The sequence below is a fragment of the Periplaneta americana genome, chromosome 7 (genome assembly GCF_040183065.1).
Source record: "Periplaneta americana isolate PAMFEO1 chromosome 7, P.americana_PAMFEO1_priV1, whole genome shotgun sequence".
NCBI classification, from domain to species: domain Eukaryota; kingdom Metazoa; phylum Arthropoda; class Insecta; order Blattodea; family Blattidae; genus Periplaneta; species Periplaneta americana.
In genome coordinates this window covers 181,782,968-181,805,225 of record NC_091123.1, presented here as the reverse complement: position 1 = coordinate 181,805,225, position 22,258 = coordinate 181,782,968, and the positions used below count along the sequence as shown (strand labels likewise).

The 22,258-nt window shown below is 34.8% G+C and overlaps 1 protein-coding gene and 1 non-coding gene across 7 annotated transcripts in view; one reads left to right on the top strand and one right to left on the bottom strand.

Moving 5' to 3' along the window:
- nuf (rab11 family-interacting protein nuf) overlaps positions 1-22,258 on the top strand; it is a 791,668-nt gene that overhangs the window by 258,072 nt on the left and 511,338 nt on the right. The gene's annotated exons all lie outside the window — the stretch shown is intronic.
- TRNAS-GCU (transfer RNA serine (anticodon GCU)) lies at positions 2,763-2,836 on the bottom strand. The gene has a single exon. It is a non-coding gene; the product is annotated as a tRNA-Ser (tRNA).

Here is a 22,258-nt window from a genome sequence, read left to right as displayed (position 1 = left end):
CATCGCCCGCCGCTAGGAGTTCATCTGCAGCCAAGCGGTGTGCCGACACTGAAACATTTAGGCCCAATTCTATAAAACTCCCTGTCTAAAGATCAACTTTGATCGAAGATCGGAAAGTGAACTGACATTTCTTCTATTGTATAAAACTTATCTGCGATCAAATTACCTTGGTTCAAATGCAATTTAAGTTCACGTGAAAAGTATTTGGCAACATCGCATAAACAGGTGAAGTATGTGATGCGCGCGACATGTTGTACAGGTTTGTTCAGTGTTGCCAATTTAGCGACTTTAACTCTTTTTCAACGACAATTTCTTTTAACTTTTATATTGCTTAAATAGGGATTTAGCGACCTTTTTAGCACCTCATAGTGACAAAATTTTATCTTTCTTTGTTGATAATGAGAAATATAGCGACTTTCCAGCTACTTTTTGGCGACTTTCCGTACACTCTGTTGGAGACACTGGTTTGTTTCGTGCATTGTAAATAATGGCGGACAATAACAAGAAGGTTGATCGTTCTCCAAATTGTTATCATGTTATGGTGTTTGATGCTGCTAAACATAATAAAGCTTTATAAAACGACAGTTTTCGTTTAGTAATACAGTTAATTGAAAATTTATGAATGTACCTATCATATCCATTGATAATTAATGGTTGTTATAAACATAATATAATTATAGGTTATGTTATTTGATACTGCTGAACAAGATAAAGCCTTATAAAATATAAGAATGTTTCTGTATTTTTAAGGCAAGAAATTGAAATATATATATATATATATATATATATATATATATATAATGTACCTACCATATGTATTAATATTAATAATAATGGTTATTCTTTTTGCACATTCTGCCACTCGTATATATCAAACAGAAAAGAAATAACTGAACTTGGATCATCTAACTTAATCGGAGAAATTTCTTCAGTCAAAGTTGACTTTAGTTTGAGACAAATTAATCTCAGATTAGACTTTATACAACACAAAATTCCAAGTTCAGGTAGAACGAGGATCAATTTAACCTCTGATCTAAGATTAAATGGTTTATACAATCGATCCTTAGTATAGGAATTGTATATACTTACCAGCTCAAAGTAGGTGTTGAAAATGTCCCCCACCAACTGCTATACCTACACTGTTGACACCTTCTTATGAAATTGTTGATTACTTTAAGGCCCGATTGTATAAACCATTTAATCTTAGATCAGAGGTTAAATTGATCCTTGTTTCAGCTGAACTTGGAATTTTGTGGTGTATAAAGTCTAATCTGAGATTAATTTGTCTCAAACTAAAGTCAACTTTGACTGAAGAAATTTCTCCGATTAAGTTAGATGATCCAAGTTCAGTTATTTCTTTTCTGTTTGAAATATACGAGTGACATTGTGCAAATAAAATATCCATTATTATTATTAACATTAATATATATGTTAGGTACATTTATATATATTTCTTTCAATTTCTTGCCTTAATACACAAACATTCTTATATTTTATAAGGCTCTATCGTGTTCAGCAGTATCAAATAACATAACCTATAATTATATTATGTTTATAACAACCATTAATTATTAATGGATATGATAGGTACATTCATAAATGTTCAATTAACTGTATTACTAAACGAAAATTGTCGTTTTATAAAGCTTTATTATGTTTAGCAGTATCAAACACCATAACATGATAACAACTCGGAGAACAGTCAACCTTCTTCTTATTGTCCGCCATTATTTACATTGCACAAAAAAACCAGTGTCTCCAACAGAGTGTAATACGGAAAGTCGCCAAAAAGTAGTTGTAAAGTCGCTAGATTTCTCATTATCAACAAAGAAAGATTAAATTTTGTCAATATAGAGTGCTAAAAGGGTCACTAAACCCCTATTTAAGCAATATAAAAGTTAAAAGAAATTGTTGTTGAAAAAGACTTAAAGTCACTATATTGGCAACACTGAACAAACCTGTATAACATGGTCCGCGCATCACGTATTTCACCTGTTTATGCGATGTTGCCAAATCCTTTTCACGTGAACTTAGATTGCATTTGAACCAAGGTAATTTGATCGCAGAAAAGTTTTATACAATAGAAGAAGTGTCTGAACTCGGTTCACTTTTCGATCTTCGATCAAAGTTGATCTTTAGTCAAGGAGTTTTATACAATTGGGCCTAAGAAGTTCTGCTTCACTGATTGACTCGATTTCAGCTCTTATAGTCTTTAAGCTCATTTATTTTATACGGGGTTTTCGCGTAAACCTTATTTTTAAGTACCCCCATAGTTAGAAATCGCATGGTGTTAAATCTGGACTTTGTGGGGCCCACACATTTTTGCTGATAATTCTCCTTTCGAAAATTTGACGCAATTCTGTCTTGGATTCTTCGGTAGTATGAGCAGTGGTGAAGTCTTGTTTGGAAATATACTGGGGAACGTTCTCCGTAAGTCAGTTCACCTAAAAATGGGTACAAAATTGGGTTTCTCCTGACTGCAATACCGATGATTTTGTGAGGATACGTGTCCATTTAATTAAAAATAGGCCTCATCAGAAAAATAAATTAATGTCGGATCAATTTCCTCAGAATTTACTTTCTCTAAAATCCAATTTAAGAAATGCATCCTCTTATTGAGATTTTGTTCATTTAAATTTTGAAATGCTTGGAATTCTTTATGGCTTTAATTTAAGTAATTTTGTTGCTTGACGAGCGAACTCGTAGCTTCTAATTTCTGCGCCAAACAATTAAGAGACTCAAATAATTTCAAGGAAAAATTGTTCCAGGGCCGGGTATCGATCCCGGGACCCTTCGCTTAGCGCGCGAACGCTCTACCGACTGAGCTACCCCAGGAACTATATACGATACCGTCACAATTTTTCCTTCGTGTATAATTCCTGGGGTGGCTCAGTCGGTAGAACGTTCGCGCGCTAAGCGAAGGGTCCTGGGATCGATACCCGGCCCCGGAACAATTTTTCCTTGAAATTATTCAAACCTGCTTTACAGGAAGCTACTACCTGAAAGCCAGATTTGCGTAATTAAGAGACTTTTGCGGGATGTGCTCTAGTCTCTGTCCTACCTGCCGAAGAATCCATAAGAGGATTGCGTCGAATTTTTTCCATGGAAAATTATCAGTAAAAATTTGTGGGCCGCACGAAGTCCAGATTTCTATCTAGGGGGGCACTTAAAAATAAGGTTTATGCGAAAAACCCGCATACAAGAAAAGGGCTTGAAGACTACATAAGAGCTGAAATCGAGTCAATCCGTCAAGCAGAACATCTTATATTGCAGAAGTTTTATGGGTATATCGGAACGATTCGATATATCGCTAATCCGTAAGCAAATTAATAGATTCTAATGCCATTATATCTGTAGGTGTACATTTATTACAATAAAATTATTTAAATTTTAATAACCTATTCCTTATTAGCAGGGAACGGATTTATATGGACTAAAAATATATGAAATATGTAAATATATATGTAGTTATTTTTACCAAAATATGGAATTAAATATGGACTTAAAATTATAAAAAAATGACTATGTACGTTAAATATTGGTACATTTTAATCAAACTAAACAAAAAATATAATGGACGTACCTTATCTTCCAATGTAGTTTCAACAAAACACAATTTTTATTGTCTGTTATCATAACAATAGGTTACAAACATTTCTTTCAAGTGCTGAAAAGTGAATCTTCTTCTATTGTCTCTGAGGATAGATTTATACTGACTAAAAGAGCGTTCGACGTCACAAGAAGTAACTGGTACATAATTCAATTTCACAATGTCTGCTGGGGATAAGTCCAAGTTAATCTTCACTGTTGATTCACCACTCATCACAGCAACAACCTTTTGTAGTTCTTCATATCCAGGGTTTTTTGAAAGTACAGTGTCCACCTTAGCTCTTACTGCATCTGCAACTTTACCTCTACCACGATTCAGTTGTTCCACAGTACTATTTATAATTTCAAAACTTTCAGATAGTGAAAGGTGCCTATTTTGGAGACTTTTGAGCGTTTTTATGATGCATGAAAATGTATGCTGAATGTGAGCTAAGTCATTCTTCACACTTATGTCACAGGTAACTGTTTTCGCAGTATCAATTGAGACTGCATCTTCAGAGTCCAATGCAAGGAGAACATTGTTAATAGAGTCTATATGTTCGGCATAATATTCAACTGCTTCTAGCCATGTACCCCATCTAGTTAAAATTGGCTTTGGTGGCAATGGAATTTCAGGGTACATTTCTTTCAACACGTTAACTCTACTGGGAGCTTTGAGAAATACTTTTTTCACTGATGAAATCAACAAATCTACTTTAGGGAAATTGTCTCTGACCACTTCTGCCACACGATGAAATGCATGCGCCACACAAGTAAAATGAGTCAATTTAGGATATACAACAGATAATGCTTGTCCAGCTTTGACCATATAAAGGGCAGCATCGCTAATAAAGAATAACACATTATCGTACATAATACCCTTTGGCCACAGGATACCCATAGCTTCGTTGAACAGTTTAACTATAGTTTTGTTATTGCACTTTTCTAGAACATCACAATGTAAAAGAATTCGTTCAGAATATTGTTCACTTAACAAACCGATAACTACATTACCAACAAGTCTACCTTCTTTGTCGGGAGTCTCATCAATGGAAACCCAAATTGAACTATCTTTAATTTCATCTCTTATCTTCTGTATTGTCTCATCGTAGATGGATGGAGCATACGTCTTCCTAAGTGTTGACTCATCCGGGATTGTATGTTGAGTATATTTTTCAAGGAATTCCCTGAAGACCTTATTCTTTAGTTTGTAGAGAGGAATATCAGCAGAGATGAGAGAACGGCACAGGTCGATGTTAAACTCAGATCTTACATTCGATGTTGTTGGTTGTGTTAAAAACAATTGTCTCTGCTTGGAATTTAGTTGTTTGTTGGCCTGATGTTTACTAGTTGTAATGTGTTGTTGCACCAGGAACTTTTGTGTAGATGATACTGCACACTGACACAAATTACAAAATAATATTTTATTGTCAGTTGATAAACCATCTTCTTTAAATTCTGAAATGTAACTTGTTAGTTTTGATTTTAAATTGACTGAATGACGTACTTTTGGCATATTTACCGTCTTTATAGTATGATTTACAAAACTGAACCTATGTGTACTCTGACTGGCATTTAACTGTTGAGCTGCACAACTGAAGTCTGTTAAAAATTTTAAATTAAATTAATACAGTTTTGTAACTTACTTTCCCATTGTTGATAGGACTGCTAATTTTCAAATAACTCTGATGTTAAAGGGATTACTGAACATGTGTTTAAATCTCTATTGTTGAAATGTATTTTTAAAAGTTAATGGAATTTTGTTTTGTTTTATTGTTAAACCTAATATAATATGGACTGTTTTAATGAAATATGGAAAATATATGGAAATTAACGAAAATATGTACTAAACTCTAAAATATGGAAAAATATGGAAAATAAAAGTAGGATTTTTCAACCCTACACATTGTGAAACATAAAGATAATGCAAAATATAAATTATATTAGCTTTATAAGTAAATATGTATTTACATATAAATCCTTTCCCTGCTTATTAGCATTGAAATTAACAGTAAAAAGATTAAATGTAAAATAGCAACGATAAACAATACATTTTCAATACCATAATTATTATGTAGTTCCTAATCTAAATCAAAATTATGGTGGAGGTAAGGTGAGCTTAAATTATACAATGAAAAAGTGTTAAGTGAACTCTACATGGGTCAGTATTTGATATTGAGACATTCATTCAATCATAGTGTTCTGCCCGAGGGCAGGTCTTTCACTGCAAACAGAGCATTCTCCAATCTTTCCTATTTTCTGCCTTCCTCTTTGTTTTATGTATATGTATTCATAGAATTCTGCCCGAGGGCAGATCCAGCATTCTCTAGTCTTGCCTTCCTCTTTGTCTCCGCAAATGATCCATATATCATAATGTATATCATCTGATATTTTCTTCAGCCCCGAACTCTTCTCCCGTTCACCATTCCTTCCAGTGCATCCTTCAGTAGGCAGTTTCTTCTCAGCCAGTGACCCAGCCAATTCCTTTTCCTCCTCCTGATCAGTTTCAGCATCATTCTTTCTCCATCCACTCTTTCCAACACAGCTTCGTTTCTCACTCAGTCTGTCCATTTCACACTCTCCATCCTTCTCCATATCCACATTCCAAATGCTTCTATTCGCTTCTCTTCACTTCTTAGTAATGTCCACGTTTCTACCCCATACAATGCCACACTCCACACAAAGAACTTCACTAGTCTCTTCCTTAGTTCTTTGTCCCAGAGATCCGCAGAAGATGCTCCTTTTTCTATTAAAAGCTTCCTTTGCCATTGCTATCCTCCTTTTGACTTCTTGGCAGCAGCTCATGTTACTGCTTATAATATACCCCACGTATTTGAAGCTGTCCACTTGCTCTACTGCGTCATTTAGAATTCGCAAGTTTACCTTCTTTACTTTTTTTCTTATGACAATGGTTTGCGTCTTGTTGGGAATTATCTTCATTCCATATTGCTCACAGCTTCGATCGTGGATTTATCGGCAGATCTCAGACCTCTCGTGACATTACTACAGATAAATGAGTTTTAAAATTAAAATAACGCCATCTAAGACGGTGCAATGAAATAACAAATGACTTCGTCTATAAGAGGCCTTGGACAACAACAATCGAAAAAGGGGCCTTGGACAGCAACAATCGAAAGCTATTAAACTTAGCCTACAGACAATGTTTCTGTGTTTGTATGAAGTAATATCGGAAGCTAAATTAGCCGATTTGTATAATTAATTATTATTTCACCATTGGAAAGTGTAGTTTCTCTAGATGGACATAATGCTATAATGTTATTACAGTAACTTCTGATATAATATAATATAATATAATATAATATAATATAATATAATATAATATAATATAATATAATATAATTTAAGTTATTTGAAGGGTTCAGAACCATAGTGGGCCAAGCGCCATTTACTGAATACGTAGAAAACAAGGGTTATAATTAAGTTCTTACCATAATTCAATGGAAACCTATAACAAGTAAAATAAAATATGTACATTAAATCTAAATGATGTCAATCTTCATTAAACTATTGTTGCATGTAATAAAAATTAAGAAACATGTTAAAGGAATTGTCATTGCACCAAATGAGTGTCTCTGGACCAAAATGATCGCATTTTAATTATTTGGATGCAATTTAAATTAAGTAACATATTAAACAATTTATCCTTCTATCAAACACGAATGTTCCCTGGATCAAATGTCCTATTTTAATTATGTAATTACTTTATATTTATTTCTAACGGGTGCAGCGGAGCGCACGGGTACGGCTAGTAATATAATATAACATAACATAATATAATATAATATAACATAATATAATATAATGTAATCTATATATATAATTTGAACTAGTAATGGAAATTACGGGAAAACGACTGAACGGATTTTAATGAGTGAACCCTTATTTTCATGCCTGGCATCCAAAGTTTTTCGGAAAAGTAGTAGTTTTCAGTGAAATGTCAATTTTCCTACATAATTTTCCTATTTTCCAAAATCCATCTGTTGTCAGTTTTGAGAACTAATTTTATTCAATCACGGCCGGCTTGATTGAATTTCAGAACAAAACACACACTACAATAAAGAATAGGCTATTACACGGAGGCCATGACCTGCAGGATTGCCGACATATTTAGAGCTCAATTCAATTTGTTATTAAAAACTGATTCTGCAGTGTATAATTTTCTGAGTACAGCTGTGTATTGGATATTCAAATCTACGAAACTTGAGGTGGTTTGATGACATTACCATTAGAAATTAAATATTATTATAGTTAATATCATGATGTATCTATTTTTTCATTAATTGTACATACTATTGATGCTATATTGATGACATGAAAGTGAAACGTTTTGTGGTTATGTAAGTAAATGTAGAGAATATCTTAATTTATATCTTCATTTCTATAATTTACTGAGTGGCTGCTATATATAACTACAAAACTTAAGTAAGATAATAATATTTTTATTAAAAATCAAATATTTTTATACTTATTAACCCAGTGGGGTTGAGTCTTTTTCATATACTTAATGGCGGTGTAGTGTAGATATTTATATGTGTCATTGTCTTCAGTATTGGCTCGAGAGAGCGCAAAAATTACAGTTCCTAAGGAAAGATAAAAAGGTATTAGGCCTACTTACTGATAAAATAAGAGGCCTAGAAAATTTTGTAGTCTCCAGATCATTTCAGCAAGATCTCTTAGTAGGATAAAATGATTTTACGCTCTACATTTCAAGTTCTACATGCAGCATCTATACGAAAATGCTATTGTTCGAAAGCTTAGCAAACCTGACATTTTTTTAAACTTTTCCCTACAATTCACAATGACCTGAAAGCTACTGCTATCGTCCTGACATTGATACTTGCGTTTTCGAGTTGAAATTCAAAAACTGAAGTTGGATAGGTTCAAGGAAAAGTATTTGGCCTAAAAAAATCCATTCAGAGGGAGTATGTCTCATTATTATGGAAGCAAATAACTATCGAAAAGACAAGTATTCTTCATTGAAAATAAATCTGAAAAATGTTTATTTGAACGTCTAACGAACTTAGTTTGCAGCAGCATTTGCTGCACAAGCCACTAGTATAATATAATATAATACTCTCAGGGAGAAAAAAAAAAACCGGACACTTCTATATTTGCTTGTATTTTGTTGCCAATTATTTCAAAATGAAATAAAACCCATTTAAACAAAATAATGTTTCATTTAGCACCTTATACGACAACATTTGAAAAAAAAATCTCTGATGAGAATATTTACAAAATAATTACAAAGGGCGTATAACTATGGCATCGTTTGGTCTAACCGTTTTTTTCATTTTATGGTGCCTTAAACATTAAAAACTCTTTTTAGTAACGGGTATTACCCCCTCTGGCTTGAATAACTGCATCCATACGTCTTGGCATGCTCTCAATTTGGTTAGCAATGTCTTTTTGAGGAATAAGTTCCCATTCTTCGCCAAGTGCTCGCCTCAACTCTTGTAACAATTCTGGTCTCGATCGTCTATTCTTAACACGCCGTCCCCACACATGTTCAATTGGGTTCATGTCTGGACATCTTGCTGGCCATGGAAGAACATGGATTCCCACTTCTTGGAGATAATCTCCGACAGCATGGGCAATATGCGGCCGTGCATAATCATGCATTAAAACAAAATTATCGCCTACAAATTGGCCAAATGGCACAACATCATCAGCCAAACATTCATTTATATACCTATCAGCTGTTAGTCTTCCATTTTCAACAAAAACCAACTCTGTACGAGCATCCGTACACTCTCCTGCCCAAACCATCACTCCACCACCTCCATACGGCACATTTTCGGAAATGCAACACTGTGAAAATCGTTCTCCCCTCCTTCTCCAAACTCTTTCACGTCCATCAGGTGAGCACAGATTGAAACGGGACTCATCGGTGAACAGAACACAGCACCACTGTCCATTTCTCCAATCCCTGTAATCATTTGCAAAACGCAGTCTTTCAACTCGATGCATCCTGAGAAGTCTGGGACTAGTTGCAGGCCTACTTGATATCAGTCCACTTGCTTTCAACCTCCTCCTAACTGTTTTGGCCGAAATTGGGCGTCCATGCATGTTAACAAATTGCTGGGCTATACTAGTAGCTGGCAGGTTGCGCTCCCTAAGAACTCTCAACACCATATACCTGTCTTCATTTGGATTTGTAGCTCTTGGACGACCCGATCCTGGTCTTCTGGTATATTCTAGGGTCTCTCTATACCGTTTTATGGCATCGTGGGTTGTGCTTCTAGCCATATTCATAACATTTGCAATGTAACGTACACTGCGTCCATCATCGTAAAGGGCTACAGCTCGAGCCACATCTTCGGGTCGCATCTTGTTTTAAGACAAATGTTACAACCCCACTTAAACTCAGAAAATGTAAAAATAAAGAAATAACGAATGATAACGATAATGAAGCACAAAATGGTTGAGATAGAATTGTTATAGCTGAGACTCCGAAAGCAAAATTGGAATATTTGGTTGTAATGGCTTGTTTATAAAAAAAAAAAAAAAAAAAAAAAAAAAAATCAACAATGTATACACGTCTCCATAACAACAGATGGCTACCATAATATTGTATGAGAAGATAATGTTTTGCAAAATACCAGCAAATATTTAAGTCTCCGGTTTTTTTTGTCCCTGTGTGTATAATATAATATAATACAATATATAATATAATATAATATAATATAATATAATATAATATAATATAATATAATATAATATAATATAATATAATATATAATATAATATAATATAGTGTAATGTAATGTTAATGTATAATTTTTCTTATTAGCTTTCATTGCATCTTTACTTATAATTTTTTTTTATTCTGTAAATTGCCATTGTTTGTTTGTTTGTGTACTTGTTTACTTTTTTTCCTTACTCTGTTATCTTTCATCATATATATTGTTTTGTATGCTTTGTCTAATGGCAGCCTCTAATTTGAGGAAGCACAATAAAACAATAAAATAAATATAATATAATATAATGTAATGTAATATAATATAATATAATATAATATAATATAATATAATGTATTGTAATATAATAATTGTTATATAATAGGCGGTGTGCAAAGACTAATTGGGATTTCTAGGTTTCTGAGCGGGTCAAAAACCCTGATAGAACTTATATTTAATCCTTGCGGTGAATTTCGGTGAAGTCCTGAGGGCTTAATTAGTCAAATCCATTCTCCTCACCTCCATTCCGGGGCCTCCTGGGATCTTTTTAAGTTGCGAAAGAGAGAGTGGTGTGCGGAAAGCAACGGGAAGCTACCGCATTTATCTTTCCCAAGAAAAACTGCAAACATGACATGATGAATCTTTCCACGGTAAAAGATTCCGGACGTAAACTTTCCCCCCCATTCGAATGTCCGGGAGGGGGATGCTGGGGAAGGTTATATTATGAAGCATTTAATGATGCTGAAACTGATCAGGAAGAGGAAAAGGAATTGGTTGGGTCACTGGCTGAGAAGAAACTGCCTACTGAAGGATGCACTGGAAGGAATGGTGAACGGGAGAAGAGTTCGGGGTAGAAGAAGATATCAGATGATAGACGACATTAAGATATATGGGTCATATGCGAAGACTAAAAGGAAGGCAGGAAATAGGAAAGACTGGATAATGCTGGGTTTGCAGTGAAAGACCTGCCCTTGGGCAGAACACAATGAATGAATGAATATTTATTTATTTATTTTGCTAATAATTGTAACAAAATATATAGCCTACAGAAAATCTTTAGCTCGCCCCTGAAAGAGTAGAACTCGTGCTCAGGGATGGATTCCTGAATTGAAATTAATAAGTATAAAATACAATTTGTCTTATGTCTACTATGCAATTATATATTTACATTTACAAATTTTCAATTTTTATAAAATCCATACATAAATTTTTAAATTTAATACTAGAACTATTAGAATTGACAAGATTAGGATATTTAAATATACATTTGTTATACATTCTTGGGCCTAAATTACTATTATGATTAAATACTGTAGCAGTGTTGCATTTTGGTTCAAACAATCTTAAAGGATTCATACCTTTTGTTTCATAACTATGAGAATACAATTCAAATTTATTTCGATTTTTATGTATGAATTTTATTAATACAATATAATAAATTTGTTTTATGTTAAGTACATTAAAGTCTAAAAACAATTATTGAGATGGAAAATCAAAAGGTTTATGAAGACATATTTTTATTATTTTCTTCTGTAATAAAGATATGAAATTGAAAATATTATATTTTATATTTAAATGCATAAATATTTATTTAATTTATTTGCATTTATAGTCCTCATTACCTGCTAAAACCCTCGAAATTTCCTCCTGGTTTGGATTTTATGAAGGTGCCATGGGATTTTAAATTAGCCTACACCTTTAGTGTGCCATGTGTTCAAGAAAGGTTGAAAAACGCTGGTCTGTCGTCTCCACTGGATTTGAAATTGTGAACTTAAGGGTATGAATATACGAAATATTTACATGGTTGAAAATTTCATCGGAATGAGAACGTACCTTTAATGTAAAGAAAATCACGAAAGCAGTACTTTAGTAAGTATGTACAGTATAAATAAGGACAAAAGTGAGCCAAGGACATCCTGAACTGTGTTCGCTGATTCAAACGTCATAAATTTCTTTATGTACAGGGCGTATCAAAAGTCCGGAAACACTTTCAATATTTTATTACACAAAAACTACAAATGATAGCACTTTCAAACACACGTCAGTTTAAAGTCAAACTCTCAAAGTTCTGTTTACACCTTACAGAGATTCAATGTGTGAACCACGAGTGACTCGGAAAATTAACAAGCACAACTGTGGTGTTCGGGGTACACAGAAACCTCACAGAATCATTGAACATGAGCGTGAATCACCAAAGGTGAATGTTTTCTGCGCGTTGTCACAACGAAAACTGTACGGACCTTTCTTCTTCATTGAGGCTACAGTGACTGGACATTCATATCTGGACATGTTGGAGCAATGGTTGGTGCCTCAACTTAGACAAGATCTCGATGACGATTTCATCTTTCAGCAAGATGGGGCTCCGCCACATTTCCACAATGCAGTTCGTGCTTACCTGAATACGGAGATGTCTGATCGTTGGATAGGACGTGCTGGAGTAAGGGACAGATGTTTCATGACATGGGCACCTAGGTCACCCGATTTGACTGCATGTTACTTTTTTCTATGGGGGTAACTAAAGGACCGTGTGTTTGTACCTCCTTCGCCACGTGATTTAGAGGAACTAAAAACCAGAATTCGAGAAGCTGCCGCCACGGTCACACAGGATATGTTGAAAAGGGTGTGGGAAGAGTTTTATTATCGTTTGGACATCTGCCGAGTTACTCGTGGTTCACACATTGAATCTCTGTAAGGTGTAAAACGAACTTTGAGAGTTTGACTTTAAACTGACGTGTGTTTGAAAGTGCTATCATTAGTACAGGAACATCATTTTATTTTTACTTCAATTTTTATTGTACCTGAGTTTTTTAATGTACTTCACTCCCATCCCTTCTACTAAGGAAGTTCCAACTCCACACAGAACCAAGACCGCAGATAGTAAGCAGTACTGAGTTACTGAGTATAGTACGTTCCAGAAATATGTTCGCGTTTTCCAGTGACGAAAGAGCTTTCAATGTTGAATCATATTTTCGCACAGTTACTGTCCGTTTGCCTACGTCGCATCCCGATTTCCCCCACCTGCTTCTGCTCGCCCCTCTGTAATAGCTGAGCTGTCTTAGCTCTTTTCTGAAAACATTAATTTCTCTTAGGAATTGGGCGTTTACGTAATATTATACAGCTGTTTAATTTAACTTAAATGAAAAGGCCTCGTTAAGTAATTAACTGTCACGTGATTTCCTCCCTTTCTACAATCCTGCGGCATAACCACTTGGACGGACAGTAGACAGCATGTCTGAGTAATTTTATATTTTCGGGTCGGGCAGAAGTGAAGATTGAATTTACAGTACGTAGAGTAGATACAGAATTATTTCAACATGAGTTACTAGTACGAAGGACGAAACTGGCAATTGGAATTAGATGCGATAGTCTATAGTGCGATAATATGCACAAAAGAACTGAAGCCTGTATCGAAATGAATGGCCACCATTTTCAAAATTGTGTTTAAATATTCATATTATGATTATTTTTCAATTTAACTTCTTTCTCTATATTGTACGCTAATGTACTGTAGACAGTATAATATACACTGCATAATGAATACGTTCGCATGGATAACTCACTTCGTGATTAGAAACACTTATTCTTAATACAGTACTGTACTTTGATTAAAGAAAAACCTAATGAAAATTATCAAACTCAAAATCATGATATTTCCTAGTTTACGTAAATGGATGAACTACTTTTCTTCCTTCCTATACCTAGTAGAGTGATTTGTGTTTTACGCCAGTATCATCGAACTCCAGTCTTGGAGGGGGGAGCAAGCGGTGTTTCCGGTTCTCTAAAGGTATAGACAGGTTAATATTAAAAATGTTAGTAAAAATAAAATGATGTCCCTGTAGTTTTTGTGTAATAAAATATTGAAAGTGTTACCGGACTTTTGATACGCCCTGTATAATAATGTGGCCCACTCTACTCGCAATAGCACGCCATTAAAAAGACAGAGGAAGGTAGCGTTGAATGAATTCGTGTCTAAAGTAATGGTGAAATGAGTCTTGTAGCTCCATGACTGGAGTAAACGAAGGGTGAAAGGGAAACCTTGTTTTGAGCGAGGAAGTGTTTCCAGAGTGAAAGGCAGAATCAAAACGCATTTCAAATTTAATACCATAACTACATCGTGCAGATGCCACCATATGCTAATTTCCCTCCCCCGTGAGTAAGCACTGATCATTCAGGCATGACGATCGTTGATGTTTTTCCCGGTCATCAACTAGTAAGAGAAAATCTTCTCTTTTTCACGCTCTGGATGTATGGCTTTGTTATGTATCTCGGTTAAATTTTAGGCAGAACTTGTCTAGAGATAACGGTTAAAATTTGTCAGCCACTTTTAGGAATGCCTCTCTGGCCAGTTCGGCCTTGCTTCTTGTAAGAATTTGGAACAAACTCTAAACATTCACGAGTAGCGGAGATTCATAGTGCATGTGCTTTAAGATTGCATAAGATCATCGCTTAATGGCGGGTATACAGTGAGCGAACGAACAACGAATGTGTGCAGACATTTGATATTCGTTCTTTATTCGGAGCATGTTCGCGTTCTCTGATTATCCGCAGGAATGTCGAAGATAGTAAGTCCAACAACGCTGTTGTTATTGTGGGCAGTTTAACAAAATGGAAGTTAAACAAAAAATGATGGCGGGTGCCATTATTTCAATCTGAAGTTGTACGTAGTGGTCTGCTGCTACTACTACTACTACTACTACTACTACTACTAATACTACTACTACTACTGCTACTACCATTGTTACTACTACTACCACTACTGCTACTACCGCTGCTACTACTACTACTACTACTACTACCACTACTACTACTACTATTACTGCTACTACCACTACTACTACTACTACTACTATTACTGCTACTACAACTACTAATACTACTACCACTACTACTACTACTACTACTACTACTACTACTACTGCTACTACTGCTACTACTACCACTACTGCTACTACTACCACTACTACTACTACCACTACTACTACTACTACTACCACTACTGCTACTACTACCACTACTACTACTACTACCACTACTACTACTACTACTACTACTACTACTACTACTACTGCTACTACTACTACTACTACTACTGCTACTACCACTACTACTGCTACTACCACTACTACTGCTACTACCACTACCACTACCACTACTGCTACTACTACCACTACTGCTACTACTACCACTACTACTACTACTGCTACTACCACTACCACTACTGCTACTACTACTGCTATTACTACCACTACTACTACTACTACTACTACTACCACTACTGCTGCTACTACTACTACTACTACTACTGCTACTACCACTATTACTACTGCTACTAGTACTACTACTGCTAGTATTACTACTACCACCACTACTAGTATTACTACTACTACCACTACTACTACTACTACTGCTACCACTACTACTACTATTACTGCTACTACCACTACCACTACTGCTACTACTACTACTGCCACTACTACTATTACTACTACCACCACTACTACTACTACTTCTACTATTACTACTACCACCACTACTACTACTACTGCTACTATTACTACTACCAACACTACTACTACCACTACTGCTACTACTACTACTACCACCACTACTACTACTACTTCTACTATTACTACTACCACCACTACTACTACTACTGCTACTATTACTACTACCAACACTACTACTACCACTACTGCTACTACTACTACTACTACTACTACTACTACTACTACTACTACTATTACTACTACTACTACTACAATTACTGCTACTATTACTACTACTACTGCTACTACTATCACTCTATCACTATTACTACTATAATATTATTACTACAACTACTACTGCTACTACAACAACTACTGCTACTACTACTACTACTACTACTACTGGTACTGTTACTACTACTACTGGTACTGTTACTACTACTACTGGTACTGTTACTACTACTACTGGTACTGTTACTACTACTACTACTACTACTACTACTACTACTACTACTACATAACCAGAAAGCCTTAGAAAGGCATTTCCAGTATTTGTTACGAACTCGAATAAGTACATAGATCCTTATATTTCGTTTCTGACGTGAAAGCAAAGCAAGCAAAATTGTATTAAACTTTTTTGTGTTTGAAATATCGCGAAGAATAACTCCCTGAAATTAATGACGTTTCTCACGGCCCAATTTGTATAGTTGGGCTACCACGATGCTAGGTCTCCAACACTGGTAGTCATGGTACCTACGTGAAGCTGATTCCAATGTAGGATTTATGTTAAATCCACGTGTCCAAATGGTATTGCGATTGGTGTGAACTTATACTAGCAATTAGTTAGGAGAAAGACTAATTTTTTTACGTCAGGGAACATAATGGCAGTTATTTGACCATAACGCAGTAGATTCTTCTGAAATGTTTCTCTTTTCGTGTCGTTTTCACGCACAGATCGCTTTACCCCCGGGTTAGAAAGCCAGAACCGAGCGTTTTTTTGGGAAGAGGGAGGAGAAAATACAAAAAAAAAAACAACACAGGCGAACCAGTTCTTTGTGCCAAATCATGCGCTGTTAAAAATAAAATTTCCCCGAGAGGATCTTTTATTTTTAGAAACGCATAATTTGGCTTGTAAATGACCGTGCAGTAGTGCAAAGCATCGGTTCGCTTATAGTACAAAACTTGGCCGTAATTTCGTTTCACACGACGGTAGGGATTGCAAAGCTCATCAGCAGTAATCATTTTTGTCTCTTCCCTCGTTGCATTATTCATGTTGAACGCCGCATATGAAGAGCGGAGCGGATTCGTCATAGGAATCGGATCCCAGTTGGTTCCGCAGTGTACAGTAAGACAGACAGTGCGTCGCTTAGACCATTTAAGGGGAGAGGATGGTATTTTTTAATACTTTTTTCCTATTTGGTGTAAAATATTAATTTTATTTGTATGCAGAGAGCTCTTAGCTGTGGCAACTCAACCAAATACAAATATTTTGAAAAAAAAAATTGGGGGCCCAAATTTGAAAAAAATATACCCAATGCAGGATTGTACTAAAACTGATTATATCTAAACCGTTTTTAAAGATAGATTCAAACAGTTTTTTGCAATGTATTTGCAAAAGCATGTTCTACAAACTATCTGTAACAGAATTTTGATATTAGTCCCTACGTTTGTAAAATAAACAATTAAAGTTTAATAACAATTTTCTGATTTCCTATCTTGCAAACAAACGGACGTATTTTTAAAATGAAATCAATTAACAAAATTCTGTTACAGAGAAAAGTTTCCTAATAGTCTAAAGAATGTGTGTTCTAAATTTCATGCATGTATCTTTAATAGTGCAGAAATTATATCCATTTTTGTCTGGCAATGTAGAAAAAGAAAAGAAGTTACTGAAAATCGATAAAAGCGGGCGTGTGATTTAAAAATGCATAGCGCAGGAAGTTTAAAAATGATGACTCAACATCCGATAAGAGCACAAATACCCACAAAATGTTATGCAATGCATTCCACACATATCAAAGGGTATTTTAAAGAAAAAAAAAATTGAAAATTTAATTTACTGGAAACAACAATAAAAGTAGGCGAGTGGTTTAAAAATCCATAACGCAGGAAGTTTAAAAATAGCGACTCAACATCCGATAAGAGAACAAATACCCACAAAATGTTATGCAATGAATTCCACACACAAAGGGTATTTTAAAGAAAAAAAAATTTGAAAATTTAATTTACCGGAAACAACAATAAAAGTGGGCGAGTGATATAAAAATCCATAATGCAGGAAGTTTAAAAATGATGACTCAACATCCGATAAGAGCACACATACCCACAAAATGTTATGCAATGCATTCCACACATATCAAAGGGTATTTTAAAGAAAAAAAAATTGAAAATTTAATTTACTGGAAACAACAATAAAAGTAGGAGAGTGATTTAAAAATCCATAACGCAGGAAGTTTAAAAATGGCGACTCAACATCCGATAAGAGCACACATACCCACAAAATGTTATGCAATGCATTCCACACATATCAAAGGGTATTTTAAAGAAAAAAAAATTGAAAATTTAATTTACTGGAAACAACAATAAAAGTAGGCGAGTGATTTAAAAATCCATTATGCAGGAAGTTTAAAAATGGCGACTCAACATCCGATAAGAGCACACATACCCACAAAATGTTATGCAATGCATTCCACACATATCAAAGGGTATTTTAAAGAAAAAAAAAATTTGAAAATTTAATTTACTGGAAACAACAATAAAAGTAGGCGAGTGATTTAAAAATCCATAACGCAGGAAGTTTAAAAATGGCGACTCAACATCCGATAAGGGCACAAATACCCACAAAATGTTATGCTATGCATTCCACACATATCAAAGGGTATTTTAAAGAAAAAAAAATTGAAAATTTAATTTACTGGAAACAACAATAAAAGTAGGCGAGTGGTTTAAAAATCCATAACGCAGGAAGTTTAAAAATGGCGACTCAACATCCGATAAGGGCACAAATACCCACAAAATGTTATGCTATGCATTCCACACATATCACAGGGTATTTTAAAGAATTTATTTTTTGAAAATTTACTCATTTTTCACCAAAAAATACCATCCTCTCCCCTTAATATCCTGAACGGCGAAGTTTACTGTACGTCTGTTAGAGTTATTTTTATTTCGGACATGATTTTGACGTTAATTACTGCTCTGAATGAAACACATTTTAGAGAATAAAGCTTCATCGTCAAGTTCTTTTTTGTACTAAATGAAAGGAAAAAAAAATCATTCAACGCGGATTTTAAAGATTTGAATTAGTCATTTTCACGAATTTGGTCTAAGGCACTAGTCTCTAGTCTTTGGTCAACAAGGGACGGAATTAAACTAGGTTTAATTTGTTTAGTTTAGTTTACTTTAGTTTAATTTAGCTTATTTAAAAGCTATTTAATAATACAGGGACATCATTTTATTTTTACTAACATTTTTAATATTAACTTGGCTATACCTCTGGATCAACGCCGTTTGCTACCCCCTTCCACGACTGGAGTTCGATGATACTGACGTAATATACAAACAAATCACTTTACTACGTATAGGAGGGAAGAAAAGTAGTTCATCCATTTACGCAAACTAGGAAATATCGCGCTTTTGAGTTTGATCATTTTCATCAGGTTTTTATTTAATCAAAATACAGTGCAATATTAACAATGAGTGGTTTTACTCACGAACTGAGCTGTCCATGCGGACGTATTCATTATGCAATGTATATTATACTGTCTACAGCACAATTGGCGTACAATATAGAAAATGAAGTTAAATTGAAAAATAATCATAATATGGATATTTAAACACATTTTTCAAAATGGTGGCCGTTCATTTCGATACAGGCTTCAGTTCTAATGTGCATATTATCGCACTATAGACTATTTTACTTAATCCCAATTACCAGTTTCTTCCTTCGTACTAGTAACTCATATTGAAATAATTCTGTACCTACTCTATAAAAGAGTACCTTACGTACTGTAAATTCAATCTTCACTTCTGCCCGATCCGAAAAGATAAAATTACTCAGACATACTATCTACTGTCCGTCCAAGTGGTTATGTCGTAGGGTCGTAGAAAGGGAGGAAATCACGTGACAGTTAATTACTTAACGAGGCCCTTTTATTTAAGTTATTTTAAACAGTTGTATAATATTACGTAGACGTCCAATTCCTAACAGAAATTACTGTTCTCAGAAAAGAGCTAAGACAGCCCAGCCACTAGCTGGCGGATAAAAGCTGGTGGGGGAAACCGGGATACGACGTAGGCAAATGGACGGCAGTACCTGTGCGAAAATGATTCAATATTGAAAGCTCTTTCGTCACTGGAAAACGCCAACATATTTTTGGAACGTACTGTTTACTGTGACTGTATATGCGGTCTTGGATCTGTGTGGAGGACGGTTGAACTTCATTAGCAGAAGGGGTGGGAGTGAAGTACATTAAAAAACTCAGGTACAATAAAAATTGAAGTAAAAATAAAATGATGTCCTTGTATAAAATTATAGTAGACTTTGTCAAAGTTAAAACTGTTTTTACTTACACATTAGTTAAGATTGTATTCAATATATTTCTGTGTTGTGTAAAAGTTTTTACTAAAAAGAAAACATATCATTTGGGGAGTGTAATGAATTTGTGACGCTCATTTTTGGCTTTTTGATATATTTTGCTTTGCCCTTTATAATACAGTAAAACTTGGTTATAACGACATCCAAGGGATCTTAAAAATTATGTTGTTATAAACGAGTGTCGTAGTAACCGAGATTCACATTATCAATCTAGTGAGGTGGAAAATGAAAAATAACAAACAGACTTATTTTAGATTTATGTATTGACTTTTAAGCCTACAATGAACATAATAAAATACACGTAGGCCTACAATTATAAATACAGTATTCTGTATTAAAACAGTTTATTCAGTACTCACCAAACTACTTTACATAGAAGTGAAGTAATCAGTCATTTTACTCTGTTGTCTTCTACTTGCCCAATACACACTTTCTAGGGCTAAATTACGTTCTATGTTCATAATTTCAGTTGCAATTTCACTGCTCCCTTCCCTAGCTTCATAGAACATGTTCATAATTCTAATGACTTCTAAAGCGTCACTCACTTCTTTTAGTGGCCATACTGCTTTAAAATGCGTGCACTTAGTGAAAACTTCCTGTCGAAACTGATCTAATACCGCATGAATTCGGGCAGGTTACAATGGGGTGAGGAATCCGCCTGCATTCGAGAGGTCTATGACAGAAGGAGACTGTAAAGAATTTGTCAGGGACTCTTCTATTCCTTCGTACCTGTCGTCTCGCTTCACTTACCTTTCTTCCCACCATAATCTGAACACACGCTCTCGTCATGAAACAATACTAACAATACCATCCCATCGCACCTCCTCATACTCATCTTCTTTCACAATAGCCCTGCCAAGACTCTGGAATTCGCTACCTGCTAGCATCAGGGACTGCCGAAATAAAATTGAATTCAAACGAAAACTTACTAGGCACTTGGTCAGTAATTGATTACTTGTAAATAGTTTCTTTAATCTATCACAAAATATTTCAATATTCAGTAATTTCATCACTATACAATTTTGTTATTCTAGATTTAATTTGTAATTCAGTAAATATAAAATATTCTTTGTTTCTCTATGATAAATTATCTAGCTTTAATTATTCAGATAATCTTTTCGTACTTTGATTTTATTGTAATTGTAAATTTAATACTAATTGTAATTTTATTGTTGATATTGTAGTTGGAATCTCCTGGTAGAGGGGCAGAGAAAGCCTGACGGCCTTATATCTACCAGGTTAAATAAATAAATACTACTACTACTAATTTCAACAAAATATTTCTTAAAATACTTTGTTTCTTAGAAAATCTTATTCCAAACTGAGGTTGAAAATGACGTTATATCCGAGGTAGACGCATATGCGTTTGTCGTATTAAGCAAGGTAGGAAAGCATATGTCTTATGGGGAATTAGTTGGACCACAGAATATTTGACGTTATAGGCGAGGTGTCGCACAAAACGAGGTCGCTATAACAAAGTTCTACTGTACTAATGTTATATGTTTTTTTTTCTAAGCATTTTCCTTCGTCCATCATGTTTTCCAACCGGCCTTGAGTGGCCACTAGCAGAAGTGGATTATTTGAAGCTCAGACTCCTGCTGTGAAGGCGTAAATTCTTTGTTAGCTTAGTTTTCTGTGTCTTAGCTTTTTGTGTACCTATTCTCTTTGCGGTTGAGTTGGTTCAGCCACATCGGAAGCTCCAGGAGGATTTCTGCGTGGACTGGCCGCTCCAGCTTTTGTTTCTCCTTGAGCAAGTCTAGCAGTTCGTTAGGCTAGTTTGCTATCAGTGATATCTGTAACGATTCTCTTCATTTTGCTCATCAGTCATTGCCCCGATGTTCGTCTCGTTTTTCTCTGTCATATTCCCACAGTCTACTATATACAGTCAC